Source organism: Triticum aestivum, chromosome 1A, assembly GCF_018294505.1.
Source record: "Triticum aestivum cultivar Chinese Spring chromosome 1A, IWGSC CS RefSeq v2.1, whole genome shotgun sequence".
Lineage (NCBI taxonomy): Eukaryota > Viridiplantae > Streptophyta > Magnoliopsida > Poales > Poaceae > Triticum > Triticum aestivum.
Genome location: NC_057794.1, coordinates 366,493,947 through 366,501,791, shown reverse-complemented (window position 1 = coordinate 366,501,791; position 7,845 = coordinate 366,493,947).

Here is a 7,845-nt window from a genome sequence, read left to right as displayed (position 1 = left end):
GAAGCCTTGCGTCGGTAGCATCATCATCACCATCACCACGTCATCGTGCTGACGAAACTCTCATGTGAAGCTTTGCTGGATCAGAGCTCGCGGGACGTCATCGAGTTGAACGTGTGCAGAACTCGGAGGTGTCGTGTGTTCGGTACTTGGATCGATCGGATCGTGAAGACGTACGACTACATCAACCGCGTTGTGCTAACGCTTCCGCATTCGGTCTACGAGGGTATGTGGACACACTCTCCCCTCTCGTTGCTATGCATCACCACGATCATGTGTGTGCGTAGGGAATTTTTTTGAAATTACTACGTTCCCCAACAGTGGTATTAGAGCCAGTTTATGCGTAGATGGTATATGCACGAGTAGAACACAAGTGAGTTGTGGGCGATACAAGTCATACTGCTTACCAGCATGTCATACTTTGATTCAGTGGTATTGTTGGATGAAGCGGCCCGGACCGACATTACGCGTACGCTTACGCGAGACTGGTTCTACCGACGTGCTTTGCACATAGGTGGCTGGCGGGTGTCAGTTTCTCCAACTTTAGTTGAACCGAGTGTGACTACGCCCGGTCCTTGATAAGGTTAAAACCGCACTAACTTGATGAACTATCGTTGTGGTTTTGATGCGTAGGTAAGAACGGTTCTTGCTCACCCCATAGCAGCCACGTAAAACTTGCAACAATAAAGTAGAGGACATCTAACTTGTTTTTGCAGGGCTTGTTGTGATGTGATATGGTCAAGACGTGATGTGATATAAGTTGTTGTGTGGGATGATCATGTTTTGTTGAAGTTATCGGCAACTGGCAGAAGCCTTATGGTTGTCTCTTTATTGCATAAGATGCAAGTGCCATGTAGTTGCTTTACTTTATCGCTATGCGATAGCAATAGTTGCAAAAGCAATAGCTGGTGAGACGACCATGTGACGACACATTGATAAAAGATTAAGATGATGGAGATCATGGTGTCATCCTGGTAACAATCGAGATCATGACAATATTTTGGAGATGGAGATCAAAAGCACAAGATGATGATGGCCATATCATGTCACATATTTGGATTGCATGTGATGTTTATCTTTTATACATCTTATTTTTGCTTAGTTCGGCGGTAGCATTATAAGATGATCTCTCACTAAATTTTGAGGTAAAAGTGTTCTCCCTGAGTATGCACCATTGCCAAAGTTCGTCGTGTCGAGACACCACATGATGATCGGGTGTGATAAGCTCAACATTCATCTACAACGGGTGTAAGACAGTTTTGCGCACACAGAAATACTCGGGTTAAACTTGACGAGCTTAGCATATGCAGATATGGCCTCGGAACACTGGAGACCAAAAGGTCGAGCGTGAATCATATAGTAGATATGATCAACATAGTGATGTTCACCATTGAAAACTACTCCATCTCCTGTGATGATCGGACATGGTTTAGTTGATTTGGATCACGTGATCATATAGATGACTAGAGGGATGTCTATCTAAGTGGGAGTTCTTAAGTAATATGATTAATTGAACTTTAATTTATCATGAACTTAGTCCTGATAGTATTTGCATAACTATGTTGTAGATCAATAGCTCGAGATGTTACTCCCCGTTTATTTTGATATGTTCCTAGAGAAAAACTATGTTGAAAAATGTTAGTAGCAATGCAGACTAGCTCCGTAATCTAAGGTTTATCCTCATTGCTGCACCGAAGAATTATGACCTTGATGCACCGCTAGATGACAGACTGATTGCAGGAGCAAAAGCAGACGTTATGAACGTTTGGCAAGGTCGATATGATTACTACTTGATAGTTTAGTGCACCATGCTTTACATCTTAGAATCGGGGCTTCAAAGACGTTTTCGAAATGCCACGGAGCATATGAGATGTTCCAAGAGTTGAAATTAATATTTCAGACTCATGCCCATGTCAAAAGGCTTAAGACCTTTGACAAGTACTTTGCCTACAAGATGGAGGAGAATAGCTCAACTAGTGAGCATGTGTTCAGAATGTCTGAGTACTACAATCACTTGAATCAAGTGGGAGTTAATCTTCCAGATAAGATAGTGATTGACAAAGTTCTCTAGTAACTATCACCAAGTTACTAGAACTTCGTGATGAACTACAGTATGCAAGGGATAACGGAAAACGGTTGCCAAGCTCTTCGTGATGTTGAAATCGACGAAGGTAGAGATCAAGAAAGAGCATCAAGTGTTGATGGTTAACAAGATCACTAGTTTCAAGAAAAGGGAAAAGGGGTAGAAGGGGAACTTCAAGAAGAACGGCAAGCAAGTTGCTGCTCAAGTGAAGAAACCCAAGTTTGGACCTAAGCCTGAGACTGGGTGCTTCTACTGCAAAGGGATTGGTCACTGGAAGAGGAACTGCCCCAAGTATTTGGCGGATAAGAAGGATGGCAAGGTGAACAAAGGTATATTGGATATACATGTTATTGATGTGTACTTTACTAGTGTTTATAGCAACCCCTCGGTATTTAATACTAGTTCAGTTGCTAAGAGTAGTAACTTGAAACGGGAGTTGCAGAATGAACAGAGACTAGTTAAGGGTGAAGTAACGATGCGTGTTGGAAGCAGTTCCAAGAATGATATGATCATCATCGCACACTCCCTATACTTTCGGGATTAGTATTGAACCTAAATAAGTGTTATTTGGTGTTTGCGTTGAGCATGAATATGATTTGATCATGTTTATTGCAATACGGTTATTCATTTAAGTTAGAGAATAATTGGTATTCTATTTACATGAATAAAACCTTCTATGGTTATACACCCAATGAAAATGGTTTGTTGAATCTCGATCGTAGTGATACACATATTCATAATATTGAAGCCAAAAGATGCAAAGTTAATAATGATAGTGCAACTTATTTGTGGCACTGCCGTTTAGGTCATATTGGTGTAAAGCGCATGAAGAAAATCCATGTTGATGGGCTTTTGGAATCACTTGATTATGAATCAGTTGATGCTTGCGAACCATGCCTCATGGGAAAAGATGACTAAGACTCCGTTCTCCAGAACAATGGAGCGAGCAACTGACTTATTGGATTTAATACATACTGATGTATGAGGTCCAGTTAGTGTTGAGGCTCGCGGCGGGTATCGTTATTTTCTGACCTTCATAGATGATTTGAGCAGATACGGGTATATCTACTTGAAGAAACATAAGTCTGAAACATTTGAAAAGTTCAAAGAATTTTAGAGTAAAGTGGAAGATCATCGTAACAAGAAAAAAAAGTTTCTACGATCTGATCGCAGAGGCGAATATTTGAGTTACGAGTTTGGCCTTCAATTAAAACAATGTGGAATAGTTTCACAAACTCATGCCACCTGGAACACCACAGCGTAATGGTGTGTCCGAACGTCATAACCGTACTTTATTTGATATAGTGCAATCTATGATGTCTCTTACCGATTTACCACTATCGTTTTGGGGCTGTGCATTAGAGATAGTTGAATTCACATTAAAAAGGGCATCATCTAAATCCGTTGAGACGACACCGTATGAACTGTGGTTTAGAAAGAAACCTAAGATGTCGTTTCTTAAAGTTTGGGGTTGCAATGCTTATGTGAAAAAGTTTCATCTTGATAAGCTCAAACCCAAATCGGAGAAGTGTGTGTTCATAGGATACCCAAAAGTAACTGTTGGGTACACCTTCTATCATAGATCCGAAGGCAAGATATTTGTTGCTGAGAATGGATCCTTCCTAGAGAAGGAGTTTCTCTCGAAAGAAGTGAGTGGGAGGAAAGTAGAACTTGATGAGGTAACTGTACCTGCTCCCTTATTGGAAAGTAGTTCATCACAGAAATCTGTTTCTGTGACTCCTACACCAATTAGTGAGGAAGCTAATGATGATGATCATGTAACTTCAGATCAAGTTACTACCGAACCTCGTAGGTCAACCAGAGTGAGATCCGCACTAGAGTGGTACGGTAATCCTGTTCTGGAAGTCATGTTAATTGACCATGACGAACCTACGAACTATGAGGAAGCGATGATGAGCCTAGATTTCGCGAAATGGCTTGAGACCATGAAATCAGAGATGGGATCCATGTATGAGAACAAAGTGTGGACTTTGGTTGACTTGCCCGATGATCGACAAGCCATAGAAAATAAATGAATCTTCAAGAGGAAGACGGATGCTGATAGTAGTGTTACTATCTACAAAGCTAGACTTGTCGAAAAAGGTTTTGACAAAGTTGAAGGTGTTGACTACGATGAGATTTTCTCACTCGTAGCGATGCTTAAGTCTGTCCGAATCATGTTAGCAAATTGCCACATTTTAAGAAATCTGGCAAATGGATGTCAAAACTACATTACTTAATGGATTTTTAAAGAAGAGTTGTATATGATGCAACCAGAAGGTTTTGTTGATCCTAAAGGTGCTAACAAAATGTGCAAGCTCCAGCGATCCATCTATGGACTGGTGCAAGCATCTTAGAGTTGGAATATACGCTTTGATGAGTTGATCAAAGCATATAGTTTTATACAGACTTGTGATGAAGCCTGTATTTACAAGAAAGTGAGTGGGAGCACTACAACATTTCTGATAAATATATGTGAATGACATATTGTTGATTGGAAATAATGTAAAATTTTCTGGAAAGCATAAAGGAGTATTTGAAAGGAGTTTTTCAAATAAAGACCTCGGTGAAGCTACTTACATATTGAGCATCAAGATCTATAGAGATAGATCAAGAAGCATGATAAGTTTTTTCAATAAGTACATACCTTGACAAGATTTTGAAGTAGTTCAAAATGGAATAGTCAAAGAAAGAGTTCTTACCTGTGTTACAAGGTGTGAAATTGAGCAAGACTCAAAGCCCGACCACGGCAGAAGATAGAAAGAGAATGAAAGTCATTCCCTATGCCTCAGTGATGTCTACTACACAACCTTCTTCTTGTAGACGTTGTTGGGCCTCCAAGTGCAGAGGTTTGTAGGACAGTCGCAAATTTCCCTCAAGTGGATGACCTAAGGTTTATCAATCCGTAGGAGGCGTAGGATGAAGATGGTCTCTCTCAAGCAACCCTGCAACCAAATAACAAAAAGTCTCTTGTGTCCCCAACACACCCAATACAATGGTAAATTGTATAGGTGCACTAGTTCGGCGAAGAGATGGTGATACAAGTGGTATATGGATAGTAGATAAAGGTATTTGTAATCTGAAATTATAAAAACAGCAAGGTAACGAATGATAAAAGTGAGCGTAAACGGTATTGCAATGATAGGAAATAAGACCTAGGGTTCATACTTTCGCTAGTGCAAGTTCCCTCAACAATACTAACATAATTGGATCACATAACTATCCCTTAACATGCAACAAAGAGTCACTCCAAAGTCACTAATAGCGGAGAACGAACGAAGAGATTATGGTAGGGTATGAAACCATCTCAAAGTTACTCTTTCCAATCAATCCGTTGGGCTATTCCTATAAGTGTCACAAACAACCATAGAGTTCGTACTAGAATAACACCTTAAGACACAAATCAACCAAAACCCTAATGTCACCTAGATACTCCAATGTCACCTCAAGTATCCGTGGGTATGATTATACGATATGCATCACACAATCTCAATTCATCTATTCAACCAACACAAAGGACCTCAAAGAGTGCCCCAAAGTTCTACCGGAGAATCACGACGAAAACGTGTGCCAACCCCTATGCATAGGTTCATGGGCGGAACCCGCAAGTTGATCACCAAAACATACATCAAGTGAATCACGTGATATCTCATTGTCACCACAGATACGCACGGCAAGACATACATCAAGTGTTCTCAAATCTTTAAAGACTCGATCCGATAAGATAACTTCAAAGGGGAAACTCAATTCATTACAAGAGAGAAGAGGGGGAGGAGAAACATAAGATCCAACTATAATAGCAAAGCTCGCGATACATCAAGATCATGCCAAATCAAGAACACGAGAGAGAGAGAGAGATCAAACACATAGCTACTGGTACATACCCTCAGCCTCGAGGGTGAACTACTCCCTCCTTGTCATGGAGAGCGCCGGGATGATGAAGATGGCCACCGGTGAAGGATTGCTACGGAGGCTTCTGGCGGTGGAACTCCTGATCTAATCTCCGTTCTGGAAGTTTTAGGTTACGTAGGTATATATGGGTGCAGGAGGTACGTCGGTGGACCGAAGGGGGGGCCACGAGGCAGGGGGCGCGCCCCAGGGGGGTGGGCGCGCCCCTACCCTCGTGAGCTCCTCCTTCATCTTCTGACGTAGGGTCCAAGTCTATCTGGTAGGTTTCCTTCCAAAAATAACTTCTCCAGTTGATTTCGTTCCGTTTCGACTGCGTTTGATATTCATTTTCTTCGAAACACTGAAATAGGCATAAAACATCAAATCTGGGCTGGGCCTCCGGTTAATAGGTTTGTCTCAAAAAATAATATAACAGTGGATAATAAAGCCCAATATTGCCCAAAACAGTAGATAATATAGCATGGAGCAATCAAAAATTATAGATACGTTGGAGACGTATCAAGCATCCCCAAGCTTAATTCCTGCTCGTCCTCGAGTAGGTAAATGATAAAAAGAATTTTTAATGCGGAGTGCTACTTGGCATAATTTCAATGTAATTCTTCTTAATTGTGATATGAATATTCAGATTCGAAAGATTCAAGACAAAAGTTTATATTGACATAAAAATAATAATACTTCAAGCATACTAACAAAGCAATTATGTCTTCTCAAAATAACATGGCCAAAGAAAGTTATCCCTACAAAATCATATAGTCTGGCTATGCTCTATCTTCACCACACAACGTATTCAAATCATGCACAACCCCGATGACAAGCCAAGCAATTGTTTCATACTTTTGGTGTTCTCAAACTTTTTCAATCTTCATGCAATACATGAGCGTGAGCCATGGATATAGCACTATAGGTGGAATAGAAGGGTGGTTGTGGAGAAGACAAAAAGGGAGAAGATAGTCTCACATCAACTAGGCGTATCAATGGGCTATGGAGATGCCCATCGATAGATATCAATGTGAGTGAGTAGGGATTGCCATGCAACGGATGCACTGGAGCTATAAATTTATGAAAGCTCAAAAGAAACTAAGTGGGTGTGCATCCAACTTGCTTTCTCATGAAGACCTAGGGCATTTTGAGGAAGCCCATCATTGGAATATACAAGCCAAGTTCATAATGAAAGATTCCCACTAGTATATGAAAGTGACAACATAGGAGACTCTCTATCATGAAGATCATGGTGCTACTTTGAAGCACAAGTGTGGTAAAAGGATAGTAGCATTGTCCCTTCTCTCTTTTTCTCTCATTTTTTTATTTATTTTATTTATTTTTTAAATTTGGCCCTTCTCTTTTTTTATGGCCTCTTTTTTGGGGGCTTCTTTGGCCTCTTTTTTTCGTCCGGAGTCTCATCCCGACTTGTGGGGGAATCATAGTCTCCATCATTCTTTCCTCACTGGGACAATGCTCTAATAATGATGATCATCACACTTTTATTTTTCTTACAACTCAAGAATTACAACTCGATACTTAGAACAAAATATGACTCTATATGAATGCCTCCGGCGGTGTACCGGGATGTGCAATGATGCATGAGTGACATGTATGAAAGAATTATGAACAGTGGTTTTGCCACAAATATGATGTCAACTACATGATCATGCAAAGCAATATGACAATGATGATGCGTGTCATAATAAATGGAACGATGGAAAGTTGCATGGAAATATATCTCGGAGTGGCTATGGAAATGCCATAATAGGTAGGTATGGTGGCTGTTTTGAGGAAGGTATATGGTGGGTGTATGATACCGGCGAAAGTTGCGCGGTACTAGAGAGGCTAGCAATGGTGGAAGGGTGAGAGTGCGT